Raw genomic sequence first — 18,727 nt, 5'->3', positions numbered from 1 at the left:
GGATGTCTGAGGGATGGTGTCCTGTGAGGCACAGGAGAAACAGCTTGTAGCCGTACTGACTTGGGGATAGCTACTGGGGAGGGTCTCATAGCAGCGGTCCCCAGCCTTTTTGGCACCAGGGACCACTGCCATGGAAGACAATTTTCCCATGGACTGGGGCAGGGAGGGCAATGTTTTGGGGATGATTCAAGTGTGTTACATTTATTGTGTACTTTATTTCTATTATTATTACATCATCTTCACCTCAGATCATCAGGCATTAGATCCCAGACATTGGGACCTCTGTTATATGAATCAATAGAGTCCTGTGAAGAGTGCTAAGAAGGGTATGCCACTCAAAAATACCTATTTGCCTGCATTTCCAACATCAGAAGTTATTCCTTCTTATCTTTAGGGTTCAAGATTATAGAAGAAATAGTATGATTAGTAGTTAAGTTAATGAACTCGCGAGTCATGCTCCTTGGGTTTGAATCCCAGCTCTGCCACTTACTAGCTCTGTGACCTTGGGGAACTGACCCAAACTCCCTGACCCTATTTCCTAATTTATAACATCGGGTCATAACTGTCCTGCCTCATAGAGTTGTTGTAAAGATTAAACTGAGTCCATACATGGAACACACAGACCAATACCCTAGCAGTGCTGCCTCTCTCCAGCTTTTCACTCCTGAGTCCCATCCTAAATTGGAGTTCAGGTTCCACGAGCAGACCCTTTGAGGAGTTACTTCCAGGCCTGGAAGGTTCCCCTTGACAAGGATTTGTTTTGGGTTTTCCTATCTCTGTGTAACCTTCTTGAGGTCTTGCTCAATTTTGTGTTTTATTTTGTTTGAAGGTGAAGCAGTTTAAGAACCTTTTTTTTTGGGGGGGCCACCCTGAGCAACATGCAGGATTAAACTGTGCTTCCTGCTGCCCTGCAGTAGAAGCTCGGAGTCCTAACCACTGGATGGCCAGGGAATTCCCTCTCTTGTTCAGTCCTAAACTTCTCAAAGACAGGCACAAAGATTCATAATGTAGGCACGGAATATGAGTGTTACTTAGTCATGTCTGACTTTGTGACCCCATGAACTATAGCCTGCCAGGCTCCTTTGTCCATGGAATTCTCCAGGCAAGAATACTGGCTTGGGCAGCCATTCCCTTCTCAAGGGAATCTTCCTGACCCAGGGATCAAACCCAGGTCTCCTGCACTGCAGGCAGATTCCGTACAATCTGACCCACCAGGGAAGCCCAGGCATGGAATGTAGATGTGGGGGAAATTAGATGAAAATAGAGTCATCCTCTTTCTCCTGGAGGATGCTGGGGGTGCTAAAGAAATTCTTTATTAGCCTGAGCCCAGTCTGGGCTAAGTGGGTTTCTGAAGGTAATCAGTTAACTCCATTTGTTAAGGCTGATTTTCTGACTCCAACAGTAGACAGATTTTCCTTCTTCAGAACGGTCTTGTTGTCTACAGCCATGTCACCCTGAACATGCCCAATCTCGTCTGATCTTGGAAGCTAAGCAAGGTCAGGCCCGGTTAGTACTTGGATGGGAGAACAGTCTTGTTTAAAATGAAAGACCACTAAAAAGAAAATTTGACTAGTCCACCTTGCTTAAGAATGTTCAAAAGACTTTCAGAAACTGCAGGCTCTAATCCCTTAAGGGCAGCTGGTTCTCAGGCTCTTCTCTACGCCACCAGAGAAAAAAGGCCCAGGACGCTTCCAGCCACCTCAGATCACATCGGCAGAGTGCCAAGAAGGGGAAGCTCCTATTTTTCTCCAGTCTTTAAGGTTAGAGTCACAAAATTGTGATCCTTTCTTACAAATGGCTCTGTCCTCTGTCTTACGCAAACTACTGAGCAAATAAAATGGAGGTTTTTAAAGTTCACACTGACCTTTTTTGATGTCTGGGACAATGTGATCCCTTCAGTTTGTAGTGGAAAATAGATTTAGCTACTTGCTTGGATAGCTCTTCAGGGAGCTGCTGCCTTCTCATTTTTAGAATCTTTGCCCTAGAATTTTTGCCCAAACTCTCCTTTTTGGTAAAACCCACAGGCATTGAATAGGCAAAGATGGGTGATTTGTACCCTGGTTTGGATCTCTGCTTCTCCCCTAAAACAAGTTACCTACTGCCTGTTTGAGCATGAGCTCCCATTTTCTTGATTTCCTTTGTTCACATAAGAAAAGGAATGTTTATCAACTATCGATAATTGAAACTAGGACAATGGGCCTACAAAAAGTTATATACTATGAACTTTTAAAACGAGATTTTTCCAGGCTTGGGGTCCTTCAATGCCAATGTATTCAATTTGATTTGGTTTTATTTTGTAGGTTTTTTTCCTTTTTCTGCTTCTCCAAGTTAATGGCATCTCTGAATGCCAGCTCATTTAATCATTCCTCTAAAATGGCATTTTGTTTTCTCTTCCAAAAAACTCTTGACTGGGGCAGAACAGGGAAATAGGATCTTCTCAAGGAACTGCCCAACCCAGCAGACATGTCTTGGCTATGAAAACAAATAGGAAAATACTAAATAAACATAAGTCTTTGCATTACTGGGTTTTACAAAAGTAAAGAAAAATAAATATGTATTAATTTAATGGACCCACCTTACTGGGAAAGCCCCAGCGTGCCAAGGAAATGTATCACTGGGGCATTCCGAGGGAAGGAAGCCCTCCTGTAACTGCCATTTTCTTCCTGTCTTCTTCTTCCAGATCTGCAAGTTACCTTACCAGCACTTTTACTTTTCCTCGACTAGACTGTGATTTCCAAGCACACTGCCAGAGGGTGTGCCTCTTTGTCCTAACCAGGGCACGTGCTGGAAATCTGCCTTTATGGCCATTTTTCTTCGGTCTCTTTCAGAGATGTCACTGGATTTGAGTTTCATAGTTACGCTAGCAGAATGCACTTATAAATTTGATGATTCACCATAATTCATGTCATGTTTAATTTGGGAAAGTGGAGCTTTGTCCAGACTTTACAATGATGTCAACTTTTATTGAGATATAACCAGATAAGGAGCTAAGGATTTTACATACCTTGATTTTTTAATTCCCAGGACAACCCTATGAGGGAGGTGCACCCATCTTGCAGGTGAAAAAGCTAAAGTACAGAGAAATTAAGTAACATGAGCAAGGTCACACAGCCGATAGGTAAAGAAGTCAGAATTCAAATCCCTGTTTTGATTTGAAAGTCCAAGGTCTTAAACTCTACCATCAGAGTGCTTCAGGAGTTGGCTCTTACTAGAGTAACTCTTACATGGTGGACTTGAAACAAACACTTGTTGAATAAATTAAAAAAGCAAACACACAAATCTGATCCTTGTAATAGTCCTTTCAGTAAAGTCCATAATGTAGTATTCATGATAAATAAAGCTACAGCTGCTGCAAGAAATCACTGCTAAACCTCAGTGCTTAACACAGTGAATGTGCATCTCTCACTCATGTCACAGTAGAATATGGGTGGTAAGGATCCAGGCTCCTTCTAGAGTGTGGCTCTGCCACGTTCAGGGCTTTTCTCTCAAACTTACCCTGAGCGCTGTGGTCTCCAGGCTTGCATCACCAACCAGGTGGCACATGGTAGATGAGAGAGTGGCGGATGGCTCTGGGAGTTTTTTTAGGGCCAGGCCTGGAAATGTCGTTCATTTCATTGGCCAGGACTATGTCACATGGCCCCAACCTACTGCAGAGGAGGTTGGCTGTGCCCCCAGGAAGAACATGAAATGGGCTTGATGAACACAACTTGTCTCTGCAACATATCTGTATATTCTTTTGTAGATGGAAACCTGCAAACTTGTACTGTATTTCCTTGATAAAATCCTTCCCTCCTACTTGAATGGAAATTTCCATCATTTGAGTCATTCCTTTGTATTTGGTGGCCAAGGTTGGAGTTTCGCACACCTAAGGCGTGATGTAAAATGCACAACTCTTCCTAGGACCACCTTCATTAGTTTTATTTTGTTGGTGCAGGGTACCCTTGTTGATAATATTAGAAAGCTCTAGAGGTTTGGGGGATACTTTGATAAGGGTGGATTCAGTGAAAAGCTCTGGGTGTTGGTATAGAAGAAGCAATCTTAAAGTATGACTTGGTGGAAGAATGCCTAGATTAGATATAAAATTTATGTGTGTGGCTGAAAAACTTCATAAGTTTATCTATAAGGAAGTTAATCACCTTGTTCAGGATGACAAAGATAGTTGTTAAACTAGATCAGAAATGTATTCATCTCATTATTTGTCTCAAACCTGACTCAGTCGAGTGATCTCATTTTGAGGGAGTTTCTTTTCATTGAGAGGTATGTTTATAGCTTGTCTAAGTGACAACTGGCAACATCTTCTTTGTATTTAAAATTACAGCCCATTAAAGGCAGGTTTCTGTTTACTCTCCCAAGTACTGGGGCTCTCAAGTTTCTAATTTCTAATGAGAGGCTGAATTATTCATAAAAGAAATTTTTCTTACTCCAATTATTAATCTCTTGATGCTGTTGGTGGTCTCAAGGCTCTGCCATAAAAGCTTAATGCATTTTGTATCAGTGGGTCACACCCGCTGGAGATGTCTTTGGCTTGACATGAAGGGGTTAAAAAATAGGACTTGAGATGGTGCCAGACAATTAGGTAATTACAAAACACTTTTGCACATTAAAGTAATCTTGTAAGCATTACGCCTGAAGTCATGGCTACCAGCTCTTGCTTTCTTAATTGTGCACTAGGGTTTTCAATGTCATCATCAAGTTCCAAGATGAAAAAAAAAAAAAAGATTCCCTATCTTTGAAGCATATGGTGAATTTTTTCTCAGTAACTTTTCTTTACTGGTATGAGAATAATTTCAAAAATAATAATAGCTCCAAATTAATAGTGAGATAGCAGTCAACATTGATGGAGCACTCCCTATGTGCTAGGATTGGTGCTAAGCACTTTGCAAGTACTATCTTGTTCTGCTATCTCAACCACCCTGTGAAGTAGGTAACAATAAACAGTTAAGGCTCACATAGTGCTTCCCATGCTCCAGGGACTCATTTAATATCATTACAATACTCTGAGGTTCGTGATCTAACATTCATTGAACTAAGAAGCCATCAATTGTAAGGTAGTGTCATGAGCTGAATTGTGTTCTCCTAAAATTCATTATTGAAATCTTAACCCTCAGTACCTCAAAATAAACTGTATTTGGAAATCAGGTCTTTAAGGAGGTCATTAAGTTAAAAGGAGGTCATTAGCATGAACTCTAATCCAATACGATGAGTGTCCTTATACAAAGAGGGGATCTGGACACGGACAGGACAGAGAGAAGACCACAGCGTAGGGAGTAAATGGCAATCTACTAGCCAAGCAGAGAGGCCTCGGAAGAAATCAACCCCAGCAACATCTTGATCTTTGACAGTTTCCAGAACTATGAGAAAACAAATTGCTGTTATTTAAACTGCTCAGTTTGTGGTACTTTGTTAACGGTGGCCCTGGCAGGGCTTCTCTGGTGGCGCAGGTGGTAAAGAATCCTCCTGCAATGTGGGAAACGTGGGTTCAGTCTCTGGGTTGGGAAGATCCCCTGGAGAAGGGGATGGCGACCCACTCCTGTCGTCTGGCCTGGAGAATTCCACGGACAGAGGAGCCTGGCAGGCTACAGTCCATCGCGTTGCAAAGAGTCAGACATGACTGAGCAGCTTTCATTTTCACTTTGGCAAACTAATACAAGCACCATGATTTTACATACTGCCAAGAAAATGGCAAATTAAATTATGATCAAGGCTTTGAATTTTTATTTTAAGCATATTAAAAGAATCCTCATTCAGACACAAACTTTCACCAAATAAAACTCTTATGCATATGCAAAAGGGAAGTCATAAGTGAAATATCTTACACAAGGTAAGGTATTTCTAAAACTTCTTCACGTACAGAGTATGACTTTTCTATAATACTTTTCTACTCAAGGTCATTAGAATCTGATTTTCCACACAAAGTTATCTTCTACGCCATCAGGAGGGTTGATGTTACAGCATTACTTACAAGAAGGCTCTGCAGTCATCTCCAGGATGTTCTTCAAGCTACAGACACACATCCTGCATGTTTGGACGCTGACATGTTTTTGATCCTGCTGATCTGTTTCATCTCTGTGTACACAATCTGATTTTGATGCTAAATTGTGATGTTAAATGTTTGCACTCAATAATTGGTAACACAATAAATGGAAAGAAGTGGGAATGTAAAGTGGGAAAATAGCCAAGAATGAGGGGAAGTTTTGGAACAGGAGAGAGGAAGGAACGCACCAACCCCCAATATAAACAGTATATATACCTCACAATTTTACCATTGTCTCCCCTGACATTCAGGCATCTTCTGGTTGGCATCAGATCTGTTATCCTTTCCTATAAGGGGAAAGAGTTACATTCTTGTACCACTGAGGCATGTGGGGTACTCACGGCTGAAACGACCTGAGTTATCCCAGCCAAACTGAAAGAGGACATCATCAGGAGGAGGGCCAGTCGGGGGGAACTTTGGTCCGGGCCTTGTGTACATAGTTCAGTTCAGTTCAGTCGCTCAGTCATGTCCGACTCTTTGCGACCCCATGAATCGCAGCACGCCAGGCCTTCCTGTCCATCACCATCACCCGGAGTTCACTCAGACTCACGTCCATCGAGTCAGTGATGCCATCCAGCCATCTCATCCTCTGTCGTCCCCCTTTCCTCCTGCCTCCAATCCCTCTCAGCATCAGAGTCTTTTCCAATGAGTCAACTCTTCACAAGAGCTGGCCAAAGTACTGCAGTTTCAGCTTTAGCATCATTCACTCCAAAGATCCCAGGGCCAATCTCCTTCAGAATGGACTGGTTGGATCTCCTTGCAGTCCAAGGGACTCTCAAGAGTCTTCTCCAACACCACAGCTCAAAAGCATCAATTCTTTGGTGCTCAGCTTTCTTGACAGTCCAACTCTCACATCCATACATGACCACTGGAAAAACCATAGCCTTGACTAGATGGACCTTCCTTGGCAAAGTAATGTCTCTGCTTTTAAATATGCTGTCTAGGTTGGTCATAACTTTTCTTCCAAGGAGTAAGCGTCTTTTAATTTCATGGCTGCAGTCACCATCTGCAGTGATTCTGGAGCCCAAAAAATAAAGTCTGACACTGTTTCCACTGTTTCCCCATCTATTTCCCATGAAGTGATGGGACCAGATGCCATGATCTTCGTTTTCTGAATGTTGAGCTTTAAGCCAACTTTTTCACTCTCCTCTTTCACTTTCATCAAGAGGCTTTTTAGTTCCTCTTCACTTCTGCCACAAGGGTGGTGTCATCTGCATATCTGAGGTTATTGATATTTCTCCCAGCAATCTTGATTCCAGCTTGTGCTTCCTCCAGCCCAGCGTTTCTCATGATGTACTCTGCATATAAGTTAAATAAGCAAGGTGACTATATACCTTGACATGCTCCTTTTCCTATTTGGAACCAGTCTGTAGTTCCATGTCCAGTTCTAACTGTTGCTTCCTGATCTGTATACAGGTTTCTCAAGAGGCAGGTCAGATGGTCTGGTATTCCCATCTCTTTCAGAATTTTCCACAGTTTATTGTGATCCACACAGTCAAAGGCTTCGGCATAGTCCAGAAAGCAGAAATAGATGTTTTTCTGGAACTCTCTTGCTTTTTCCATGATCCAGTAGATGTTGGCAATTTGATTTCTGGTTCCTTTGCCTTTTCTAAAACCAGCTTGAACATCAGGAAGTTCACGATTCATGTTTTGCTGAAGCCTGGCTTAGAGAATTTTGAGCATTACTTTACTAGCATGTGAGATGAGTGCAATTGTGCGGTAGTTTGAGCATTCTTTGGCATTGCCTTTCTTTGGAATTGGAATGAAGGCTGACCTTTTCCAGTCCTGTGGCCACTGCTGAGTTTTCCAAATTTGCTGGCATATTGAGTGCAGCACTTTCACAGCATCATCTTTCAGGATTTGAAATAGCTCACCTGGAATGCCATCATCTCCACTAGCTTTGTTCATAGTGATGTTTTCTAGGCCCACTTGACTTCACATTCCAGAATGTCTGGCTCTAGGTGAGTGATCACACCATTGTGATTATCTTGGTCATGAAGATCTTTTTTATACAGTTCTGTGTATTCTTGCCACCTCTTCTTTATATCTTCTGCTTCTGTTAGGTGCATACCATTTCTGTCCTTTATTGAGCCCATCTTTGCATGAAATGTTCCCTTGGTGTCTCTAATTTTCCTGAAGAGATCTCTAGTCTTTCCCATTCTGTTCTTTTCCTCTATTTCTTTGCACTGATCACTGAAGAAGGCTTTCTTATCTCTTCTTGCTATTCTTTGGAACTCTGCATTCACATGCTTATAACTTTCCTTTTCTCCTTTGCTTTTCGCCTCTCTTCTTTTCACAGCTATTTGTAAGGCCTGCTCAGACAGCCATTTTGCTTTCTTGCATTTCTTTTCCATGGGGATGGTCTTGATCCCTGTCTCCTGTACAATGTCACGAACCTTATTCCATAGTTCATCAGGCACTCTATCTATCAGATCTAGGCCTTTAAATCTATTTCTCACTTCCACTGCATAATCATAAGGGATTTGATTTAGGTCCTACCTGAATGGTCTAGCGGTTTTCCCTGCTTTCTTCAATTTAAGTCTGAGTTCGGTAATAAGGAGTTCATGATCTGAGCCACAGTCAGCTCCTGGTCTTGTTTTTGTTGACTGTATAGAGCTCCTCCATCTTTGGCTGCAAAGAATATAATCAATCTGATTTCGTGTTGACCATCTGGTGATGTCCATTTGTAGAGTCTTCTCTTGTGTTGTTGGAAGAGGGTATTTGCTATGACCAGTGCATTTTCTTGGCAAAACTCTATTAGTCTTTGCCCTGCTTCATTCCACATTCCAAGGCCAAATTTGCCTGTTACTCCAGGCAAATTTGTTTCTTGACTTCCTACTTTTGCATTCCAGTTCCCTATAATGAAAAGGACATCTTTTTTGGGTGTTCTAAAAGGTCTTGTAGGTCTTCATAAAACCGTTTAACTTCAGCTTCTTCAGCATTATTGGTTGGGGCATAGACTTAGATTACTGTGATATTGAATGGTTTGCCTTGGAAACGAACAGAGATCATTCTGTCATTTTTGAGACTGCATCCAAGTACTGCGTTTAGGACTCTTTTGTTGATCATGATGGCTACTCCATTTCTTCTAAGGGATTCTTGCCCACAGTAGTAGATATAATGGTCATCTGAGTTAAATTCACCCATTCCAGTCCATTTTAGTTCTTTGATTCCTAGAATGTCGACGTTCACTCTTGCCATCTCCTGTTTGACCACTTCCAATTTGCCTTGATTCATGGACCTGACATTCCAGGTTCCTATGCAATATTGCTCTTTATAGCATCGCACCTTGCTTCTATCACCAGTCACATCCACAGCTGGGTGTTGTTTTTGCTTTGGCTCCATCCCTTCATTCTTTCTAGTTATTTCTCCACTGATCTCCAGTAACATATTGGGCACCGACTGACCTCGGGAGTTCCTCTTTCAGTATCCTATCATTTTGCTTTTTCATACTGTTCATGGGGTTCTCAAGGCAAGAATACTGAAGTGGTTTGCCATTCCCTTCTCCAGTGGACCACATTGTGTCAGACCTGTCCACCATACCCGCCCATCTTGGGTGGCCCCATAGGGCATGGCTTAGTTTCATTGAGTTAGACAAGGCTGTGGTCCTAGTGTGATTAGATTAACTAGTTTTCTGTGATTATGGTTTCAGTGTGTCTGCCCTCTGATGCCCTCTTGCAACACCTACCATCTTACTTGGGTTTCTCTTACCTTGGGCATGGGATATCTCTTCACGGCTGCTCCAGTAAAGCGCAGCTGCTGCTCATTACCTTGGACGAGGGGTATCTCCTCGTCCCCTCCCGACGTGAATGTGGAATAGCTCCTCTAGGCCCTCTGGCATCGGCGCAGCCACCACTCCTAGGATGTGGGGTCGCTCCTCCTCCCTGCTGCTGCCCTTGGCCTCGAGCGGGGGTGGCACCTCTCAGCTGCTTCTGCGCTGTCGCAGCCTGGCACTCTCAACTGCCGCCCCTGACCTCAGACGTGGGGTAGATCCTCTCGGCCGCGCTCTTTAAATATAGAAATGATCTAGGTTTCGCCTGATTTCTGAAAGACCCTGACTGCAAAAATGAAGCTCCAATTTTGTCCATCCTTGCAATAGATATTGCTAGAGCAGCTTTGATGATTTCACTATCCAGTAAAGTAGTCAAACTTTGACTTCCCAGGAGAATAATGCATGGTTGTTTACCTCAGCTAGCCCACTTTGACCAAGGGGAAAAGACCTATAAACTTGCAATTGCCTTGCTGTAATGAATAGTTTGGGTTTGCCCAGTTACTCAGCGGGTAAATAATCTGCCTGCAGGGCAAGAGACGTGGGTTCGATCTCTGGGTCAGGAAAATTCCCTGAAGGAGGGCATGGCACCCTCCTCCAGTATTCTTGCCTAGAGAATCCCATGGACAGAGGAGCCTTGCAGACTACAGTCCTTGGGGTTGCAAAGAGTCAGACATGACTGCAGCAACTGAGCACACACACAATGAGTAGTTTGCCGGAGATGTGGAGAGAGGGAAAAAAGGAAATCTGATTTAAGAGTTGCAATCTAGTCAGAGAGATAGTTTGATATATATGGAGAGAAGGGAACAAGCGTTTGGACTGAAGGAAGAATAGGTGAGTTGCGCAATTAGTTTGAAAAAGCCCCTGTCCCCAGAGCTGACTAATTTGACCAAGCTTGTGTGGTAGAAAATACCTAGTAAGTTACCTGGAGTTTCACATTGCCTGGCTATTGCCTGGTGATAGAGATTGGTAGTGTCTAGAAGACCAAAGGTAGTATTTGCTTTTCACCTAAATAGTGGGTCACCACTTGGATGCAGAGGCTTTGACCTGCATTGTGAAGAGCAGGATTATTGCTCACTGTGACCTTGGCGGTTGCCAGCTCAACTTTGGTTTTTGCCTCCATCAGTTGCCACCTCTTGGGATTGTAAATATTGACACTCACCCTTAGAGAAATCAATACCTGCATATTAGCTTCCAATTTCATACATCGATGTGCAGATCTGAGGGCCTCGGGTGAATAGGAGATGACTTCAGCATTTGAGAATGCTGCCTCAGATCTGAAGGCTTGTGGATTTGCATTCCCCCCAGTGATCCTCAGCTTCATGACATGACTTCTATCGCTGTTATCTTTCAGCAGTGTAGCTGCATGCAGAATTTTGGCAGAACTGGTTTGGAAACCAGCAGACAAGAAAGCAGGATCTGCTTTCTCAGAGCTCAAAATGAACTTTCTCAAATTTGATAGAGTAAATTCTCCAAAATAATTCATAAAATGAAAAAAGAAAATTAACTCTCCAATCGAACATGTGTTTAGAAAGGTGATCCCATGTCTCTTTGCGTACATTGAGAGATGGGGTATCCTGGGAGAGCTTTGCCATCCTCAGTCTCAAGTCAAGTGCCAAGTCAATCAGATTAAAAGTGAATGATTCAAATCATATTACCGCAGATATACTTGTAATATATAATCAGTCTGGCTGGTGTACTTTCCTGTAGAAGTGAATGATGTTCTGATGAGAATTGTATCTATACAACTCCCCAAACAACCAAAGTTTTGAGTCAATTCTTTTCACTGTGTGAACAAGACTCCTGGGTGTGATGAATAGGGGGGGATCTGGTGGTTTTATTCACATGGATACAAATTTGACCTAGATCTGTGCTCTGTTGCATAAACTTGAGTGAGGCACTGTACCAGGTGAGAAACCACCTTACCTCCAGCTCTGTGAGACCGCTGAGGAAAAGTAGGAGGCGCCTAAGGGTATATCCAAAAATAACTGACAAGCCTCTTAGCCTTCACTCTGTGGTTCCAGGATTGTTGTGCCCTCAGGTAAAGTTGGCAGAGGTGTGATTGGGTTGGGTAGGAGAAAGCAGTTCCGCAACATCCCTCTTGGTTTGAAATCCTACAAGAAGATCAGCACTGTCTCTGCAGGAACCCTGAGTGCATCAGTGGTGACAGGACCCAGACCTGAGGTGAAAGATGGCTCCGCTGGGGAAGTTTGCTGGAGCTGTAACTGGGTTCTGACTCACCCAGGTGCTTGGCTCTGATATAATCAGAATTTGCCTTTGTCTTTTAAAGCTGAAGTATAGTTAATTTACAATATTAGTTTCAGGTGTACAGTATAGTGATTCAGTATTTTTGCAGATTATACTCCATTACAGGTTATTGCAAAATAATGGCTATAATTCCCTGTGCTACACAGTATATCCTTGTTGCTTACCTATTTTATATATAGAAGCCAGTATCTGTTAACCCCATACTTCTGTTTTTCCCCCTCCCTCCCCCTTTGGTCACCACGAGTTTATTTTCTCTCTGTAAGTCTGTTTTAGAATTTGCCCTCCTTTTAAACTAAGCCCACCTTGCTTTCCACCTCCTTATCCACACATAAGTTAGGATGCTTTGATTTTCAAACATTTTAAATTAAAAGTATCTGTCCATATTTTCAACATTGTAAAAATGATTAAGTCCTCATTGGAGAAACTTTGGAAAATATAAAACCATACAAAGAAAAGAAGTCCCAGAGATCCACAGTCACCAAACAAAGGCAACCACTGTTTATATCTTGGTCTTGTGCTATCAGTCTTGTGTATGTGTGTGTACATATATTTCAACCTTAAAGGATGTTTTGAAATAAAGTTCACACTCAAACTAAAGCCAAGGTGGGTGACGCTCAAGTATCCATATTTGCAGTTAAGACCTAGGGCCACCAGGGTCTGTGCCTGGGCCATGTGATGCCGCTGAGGAGGCCGTTATGGATCTAATTTACAGTTTGGCTACACCAGGCAGCTTGGTGATAAGCACAGCATGTTTGTTTGTCTTTGATGGATGCCAGGTGGCTTGTGGTCAGACAATCTTCCTTCGGCAGCCGCAGCACTTTGAATCCACGGAGCCAGCTTGAGGCCCTCCCCCGGGGCAAAACTTGGCCCACACAATAGGCCCCCACAACAAAAGTATGGTCACGGTGGCAGCGGCACCAGGAAGAGGACAAAGAAGCATGTAGGCAGAGAGGAAAGAGGAGGAAAGCTAGGGAGGGCACAGGAAATGCAGCCAACGAGGTGTTGGGGCGGGCCGACTGGCTTTTCTGTTATGTTCCAGGGATTGCTCTGAGAAACCCTGCTTAGTGCACTTTTCACTGGATGACCTGGATTGAGTTTCAGAATAAGTGCAGGTGGTGTGCTGAGTTTAAACATCCCCCGCACCCAACCCCGAGAGCTGTCAGCTTGTGAGGCAGTATCCTCTTGGAGGAGGATTTGGTGCGGGCTGCAAAATTAGAAGCAAGAAATAACCACAAATAAGAGAGTGCTAGTGGCCAAACATTTTTCAATCCTGGCATGGGCTGTGAAGGCCATGTGTGTTTATGTCCTTCTCCAGCTGGAGCTGAGAAGAGGCATCTCCAGAATGTTGGCATCCAGATGCCTCGAGAGCATGGCCTGTGATGGGGTAAAGGCAGGGACATATCAAGGAATGTCTGCTGGAAGGTGTTTGAGGCTCGCCTTGAAGCTGGTGAAACATGCTGTATAACCCAGAGTTATCTCCGTACTGGGCTGGGCTAGCCATAGAAGGAAGGAGCTGGAGAACCCCAGGCTTAGTCATTTTTCCTCCTCAGCTTTTGCTGGTTGTGAGACTGGAATGTGACATTGTTTTCTGATAGGGTCATAATTTTAATAGCTAATCATTTTCTTCTCTTAAAAAAAAGTCCCTATCATAAGAGAAAGAAATGTGCTCAGTCATGTCCTACTCTTTGTGACCCCATGGACTATAGCCCACCAGACTCTTCTGTCCATGGGATTCTCTAGGCAAGAATACTGGAATGGGTTGCCATTCCCTTCTCCAGGGGAATCTTCCCAACCCAGGTATCCAACCCAAGTCTTTGCCTGCATTGCCAGGTGAATTCTTTGCCGTCTGAGCCACCCAGGCAGCCATAGAGAGAAATTTGGATGTTATAAATAATTAAATTTTGGTTTTGCAAAGAAAAAAAAGACACCCCCAAAACAAGTTCCCATATCAAAATATGGGAAATGGGACCAGGTGGTTGGTGGTGAATCCTTTAGAGGGTAACCTGGACTGAGAAGTCAAAAGGAGGTTGGAGACTCATGGCCCACTGCTCTAGAGAACTATCCCCCAGTCAGGATGGAATATATTTCGTAAAGTTTCCCCAGGATCAAACATTAGACCTGAATGGCAGGTCAGTTCAGACACTGGGTGAGCAAGATACAGGAAGAGATTAGTCACAGAGCCTAGGACAGGGGTTCCCAACTTCCTTGAGGGTATGAATTTCTTTTTCAAATTTCAAAATCCTTCAGACACCTACAGGAGAGTGTGAATACCTATTGATTAAGAAAACTAAGGGTGATTCAAAAATTATTAAACATATGATGAACTATGGACAGAGGTTCGTGACATTGTACAGGAGGCAGGGATCAAGACCATCCCCATGGAAAAGAAATGCAAAGGAGCAAAATGGGTGTCTGGAGAGGCCTTACAAATAGCTGTGAAAAGAAGAGAGGCAAAAAGCAAAGGAGAAAAGGAAAAATACAAGCATCTGAATGCAGAGTTCCAAAGAAGAGCAAGAACAGATAAGAAAGCCTCCTTCGGCGATCAGTGCAAAGAAATAGAGGAAAAGAACAGAATGGGAAGGACTAGAGATCTCTTCAAGAAAATTAGAGATACCAAGGGAACATTTCATGCAAAGGTGGACTCAATTAAGGACAGAAATGGTATGGACCTAACAGAAGCAGAACATATTAAGAAGAGGTGGCAAGAATAGAGAGAAGACCTGTAGAAAAAAGATCTTCACAAACAAGATAATCATGATGGTATGATCACTCACCTAGAGCCTGACATTCTGGAATGTGAAGTCAAGTGAGCCTTAGAAAACATCACTATGAACAAAGCTAGTGGAGGTGATGGCATTCCAGTTGAGCTGTTTCAAATCCTGAAAGACGATGCTGTGAAAGTGCTGCACTCAATATGCCGGCAAATTTGGAAAACTCAGCAGTGGCCACAGGACTGGAAAAGATCAGTTTTCATTCCAATCCCAAAGAAAGGCAATGCCAAAGAATGCTCAAACTACCGCACAGTTGCACCCATCTCACACGCTAGTAAAGTAATGCTCAAAATTCTCCAAGCCAGGCTTCAGTAGTACATGAACCGTGAACTCCCTGATGTTCAAGCTGGTTTTAGAAAAGGCAGAAGAACCAGAGATCAAATTGCCAACATCTGCTGGATCATGGAAAAAGCAAGAGAGTTCCAGAAAAACATCTCATTTTGCTTTATTGACTATGCCAAAGACTTTGACTGTGTGGATCACAATAAATTGTGGAAAAATCTGAAAGAGATGAAAATACCAGACCACCTGACCTGCCTCTTGAGAAACCTGTATGCAAGTCAGGAAGAAACAGTTAGAACTGGACATGGAACTACAGGCTGGTTCCAAGTAGGCAAAGGAGTACATCAAGGCTGTATATTGTCACCCTGCTTATTTAACTTATATGCAGAGTACATCATGAGAAACGCTGGGCTGGAGGAAGCACAAGCTGAAATCAAGATTGCCGGGAGAAATATCAATAACCTCAGATATGCAGATGACACCACCCTTATGGCAGAAAATGAAGAGGAACTAAAAAGCCTCTTGATGAAAGTGAAAGAGAAGAGTGACAAAGTTGGCTTAAAGCTCAACATTCAGAAAACTAAGATCATGGCATCTGGTCCCATCACTTCATGGGAATAGACGGGGAAACAGTGGAAACAGTGTCAGACTTTATCTTTTTGGGCTCCAAAATCACTGCAGATGGTGACTGCAGCCATGAAATTAAAAGACGCTTACTCCTTGGAAGAAAAGTTATGACCAACCTAGACAGCATATTCAATAGCAGAGACATTATTTTGCCAACAAAGGTCCGTCTAGTCAAGGCTGTGGTTTTTCCAGTAGTCATGTATGGATGTGAGAGTTGGACTGTGAAGAAAGCTGAGCGCCAAAGAATTGATGCATTTGAACTGTGGTGTTGGAGAAGACTCTTGAGAGTACCTTGGACTGCAAGGAGATCCAACCAGTCCATTTTAAAGGAGATCAGTCCTGGGTGATCTTTGGAAGGAATGATGCTAAAGCTGAAACTCCAGTACTTTGGCCACCTCATGTGAAGAGTTGACTCATTGGAAAATACCCTGATGCTGGGAGGGATTGGAGGCAGGAAGAGAAGGGGTTGACAGAGGATGAGATGGCTGGATGGCATCACTGACTTGATGGACGTGAGTTTGAGTGAACTCCAGGAGATGGTGGTGGACAGGAAGCCCTGGTGTGCTGCGATTCATGGGTCGCAAAGAATCAGACACAACTGAGCGAGTGAACTGAACTGAAAGGCATATTACTTGGCCAGCAAGCTATATATTAGCATGTGCTTGTGTTCAGTCGCTACAGTCATGACTGGCTCTCTGCAATCCCATGGACTATGGCCTACCAGTCTCCTCTGCCAATGAGATTTTCCAGGCAAAAATACCGGAGCAGGTTACTATTTCCTTCTCCAAGGGATCTTCCAGACCCAAGATTGAACCCATGTCTCCTGTCTCTTCTGCATTGCAAGTGGATTCTTTACCCACTGAGCCACCTGGGAAGGCCCATAATAGCATGCAGTTGAAACCAAAGTTTTAAAGGAACTATCATAATCACTGCAATCAGACAAGTACTCAACCCTCACCCCTCATGGCTGTTCATCCCAGACTCATTGGGTACTTGAAATGGAGCCACAAGGCTTCCTGTCATGCCCTCAGGACTATGAGATTCTTGCTGTAGCTCCACAAGATGTCAGCAGTGTGATGATCAGACTGGTGGCCACTGTCCCAGAGTTAAGTCAGTATTTAAACAGAAAGCCCTACCCAGTGCCCTGGAATATATTCCCCAAAGAGGGTCTGCACTGCACAACTGAAGTTAGGGGGAGCCTCATCCGGCTGGAAAATGAGATTTCCAAGGTCTTCCTGAAACTTTGGGAAAACCTTTCAGTACATCCTGACTTTTGACTCCTGACACTATGTTCTTCACACACACACACACACACACACACACACACTTCACATAATTGCCCATAGCCCCATGTATGTGATATATCACAAAAGGAATTAAGTCTTGGGGAAACCCATCTTTGTTCAATCAATCACATGCTGGTACTTGGTCCCCCATATATTGATGCTTGGAGGCAAACTGTTTTGGGAGGCCTGGTGTGCTGCAGTCCATGGAGTCACAAAGAGTCGGACGTGACTGAGCAGCTGAACTGAACTGAACTGAGTAATACATTTTCTTTCCAATGTGATCAATTCTTTCTGAATCAGCTTGTAACTTCTGCCTTGAAGCCACAAGTATTCAGTATTGCTTTTGAATTAATTTGCATTTTTCTCATCACCAAAGTATCATAAAAAAGTTAGATACGTGTATGTGTCAGACCACTCACTCTGTAAGGTGTCATGCCTTTTTATGCTTACTTTCGGTTTTTGGAAAAATCCTGCAAAATAGGTACCAGGTTTCCCATTTACAGATAAGGCAACTGAGACTCAGAGAGGTAAAGTCACTTGATCAAAGTCTTGCAAAGAACAAGTTGTGGGACTAGGATTCCATTAAGGCCTGGTTAAACCCACAGCCAGTCCTAAGCCAATTTGCCTTCTTGAATAAGCAAGAATCTCTATTTTTGAAAAATAATAGTATACAGTTATTCTCTTTTCTTTGTGTATAGAAGTTTTAAATCTTGAATTTTTTTGGTGTATTAGGTTGAGTATGTGAAATTGCTGATATTTGGCCATTTCCAGCCTATGGTTCGATCTTGTAGTTTCCTTCCTTGTATGAAGGAAAGAGGAAAGAAAGGAAAAAACAAAATATAGAAAAATAGAGAGCAGTAGAAAGACCAAAAAGCAGAGAGGAAAGAAAGAAAGAGGGAAAAGAAGGGCCCTTCCCTGATGGTCCAGTGGTTAAGACTCTGCACTTTCAATGCAGGGGGCACAGGTTTGATCCCTGGTCTGGGAGCTAAGATCCCACGTGCCTTGTGGCCAAAACACCGAAACATAAAACAGAAGCAATATTGTGACAAATTCAATAAAGACTTTAAAACTGGTCCACATCAAAAAAATCTAAAAAAAAAAAAGAAAGAAGAAGAAGAAGGTAAGAAAAGCTATTAGATTAGACTAGCAAAGCTCTGTAACTCTTTCCTAAATCCTGCTGCCCCTCAGCCTCTTACCCCACAAGCTTGGCTTTCATTGTCCAGAGCCTTTGATCAGCATTTCTACAGTCACCAGACTACCAAGTAATCAACAGAGACCAACTGTATCATATTGTCTTTCATTCTTTACTTTTTTTTAAAACAAGAATTGCGCAGATTTCTAGCCACCACCCCGAGGGGGCGAGAAGAAAGAAAAGATCAGCACAACAAAGCCTTGCATTTATAGACGCCTATAAATACAACTTTCCCCTCCTTGGGGGAAAACACTGGACCAAAACAAAGTGCCCTCAATGTATGAATTTATACAAATGTAAAGTTAGCACACATTGGAGTTTCAGATGAGAAACATGACCTCAATGTCAAAAGAAGAGAGATGAGAAAATAAAAAGTGAAAGAAACCTTTTTTATTAAATAATTAGCTTGGAGATGATACGAAGTGTTTTCTAAATGAAACCATTGATAGGAGGAAATAAAAACATTTGAACAATTTGATGAACACATATGAATAACAA

At 42.8% G+C, this 18,727-nt stretch overlaps 1 non-coding gene across 1 annotated transcript; it reads left to right on the top strand.

Annotated features, from left to right (window-relative positions):
* Positions 1-17,949: 17,949 nt before the first annotated feature.
* On the top strand, positions 17,950-18,022 carry TRNAE-UUC (transfer RNA glutamic acid (anticodon UUC)). The gene has a single exon. It is a non-coding gene; the product is annotated as a tRNA-Glu (tRNA).
* Positions 18,023-18,727: the final 705 nt, after the last annotated feature.

The sequence above is a fragment of the Budorcas taxicolor genome, chromosome 6 (genome assembly GCF_023091745.1).
Source record: "Budorcas taxicolor isolate Tak-1 chromosome 6, Takin1.1, whole genome shotgun sequence".
Classification (NCBI taxonomy): Eukaryota; Metazoa; Chordata; class Mammalia; order Artiodactyla; family Bovidae; genus Budorcas; species Budorcas taxicolor.
Note: the sequence above shows the minus strand (reverse complement) of the source record. Positions and strands in the feature narration are given on the sequence as shown.